The following is a 1,995-nucleotide window of genomic DNA, read 5'->3' on the forward strand; positions in this document are numbered from 1 at the left end:
GGTGAACGGTCAGAGAAGGAGAGGAAGAACCCTAGTGAGATGGATTGGCCAAGTGGCAGTGTCAATGGGCTCAAGCGTGGCAACAAAAGTGATGTTAGCCTAGGACCAGGCAGTGTTTTGTTCTGCTGTGCATAACGTCACTATGGGTCAATATCGACTTGATGTCACCTAACAACAACAACATGAGTAAAATATTGAATAATTCAGAAAGCATAAAAAAGATGGAAGATAAACAGAGTCATTGTACAAAAAAAAATAAGTAGTAACTATTCAGACATCTCAAGAGGCAGCATATGATCAAGAACCAATGGTACATAAAAAAGAAGTCCAAGAGGCATGAAAGCATTGATGAAAAACAAGATAGTAGGATAGTAGGAGCTGAGAGAATACAAATAGAAATTTTTCAAAAAACTGATTCAGCCCTAAAGGTGTTCACTCATCTATTACATGAAATTTGGAAGATAACCATCTGGTTTACCAAGTGGAAGAGATCTATATTTGTGCCCATTCTCAAGAGAGGTGACTCAACTGAATACAGAAATCATCAGACAATATCATTATTACCAAATGCAAGTAAAATTTTGCTGAAGATAATTTAAAATATCTGTAACAGTACATTGGCTGGGAACTTCCAGAAATTCAAGTCAGATTCAGAAGAGGTTGTGGAACTAAGGATATCATAGCTGATGTCAGATGGATGTTGGCCGAAAGCAGAGACTATGTGAATAATGTTTATTTGTACTTTATAGACTCTGCAAAGGCTTTCAACTGGCTGGTTCATGACAAGCTATGAATACCATGGTGAAGAATGTATATTCCAGAGCACTTGATTTGTGCTCATGAGAAACCTGCACATAGAACAAGAGGCACTTGTTAGAACAGAAAAAGGGGACACTGAATGGGACACCTCAGTGCAAATAAAACAAAAGTCCACACAACTGGATCAATAAATAACATCATGATATTTCTAATGCAATATGTTGTTTGATTCTTGACTGCTACTTCCATGAGTGTTGATGGTAGATCCAAGCAAAATGAAGTTTTTGACAACTTCAATCTTTTCTCCATTTAAATGGATGTTATTTATTGGTCTAGTAGAGAGTATGACTTTTGTTTTCTTTACACTGAGTTGCAACCCATACCAAGGACTGTGGTTTGTAATCTTCATCAGTAAGTATTTTAGGACCTCATCACTTTCAGCAAGCAAGGTTGTATCATCTGCATATCCCAGCTTGTTAATGAGTCTTTCTGCAATCCTGATGTCACATTCTTCTTCATATAATCTAGCTTCTCAAATTATTTGCTCAGCATACAGATTGAATAAGTATGGTGAAATTATACAACTCTGCTGCACATCTTTCTTGAATTTCAATTATTCAGTGTCCTCTTGTTTTGTTTGAACAACTGCCTCTTGGTCTATGTACAGGTTCCTTATGAGTAATATTAAGTGTTCTGGAATACCCATTCTTTGCCATATATCCATAGCTTGTCATGATCCACACAGTCTTTGCAGAGTTAATAAAGCACAGGTAAATATCTTCCTGGTATTCTCTGCTTTCAACCAAGATCCATCTGACATCAGCGATGGTATCTCATTCCATATCCTCTTCTGAATCTGACTTGAGTTTCTGGAAGTTCCCTGTTAATGTACTGTTGCAGATGCTTTTTGAATGATCTTTATCACAATTTTACTTGCATGTGAAATTAATGATATTGTCCTATTATTTCTGAAATTCTATTGAGTCACCTCTCTTTTGTTGTTGTTGTTGTCAGGTGCCATCGAGTCGGAACTGACTCATAGCAACCCCATACACATCGAAACAATGTCCGATCCTGGGCCAACCTCACCACCGCTGCCACACTTGAGTCCATCAATGATGCCACCTAGCTGATCCATCTCGTTAGGGGTCTTCATCTTTTTCTCTGACCCTCCACCTTACCCAGCATGACATCCTTCTCCAACGATTGTTTCCTCCAGACAATATGTCCAAAGTA

The sequence above is a fragment of the Chrysochloris asiatica genome, unplaced genomic scaffold, assembly GCF_000296735.1.
Source record: "Chrysochloris asiatica unplaced genomic scaffold, ChrAsi1.0 scaffold00233, whole genome shotgun sequence".
Taxonomy (NCBI): domain Eukaryota; kingdom Metazoa; phylum Chordata; class Mammalia; order Afrosoricida; family Chrysochloridae; genus Chrysochloris; species Chrysochloris asiatica.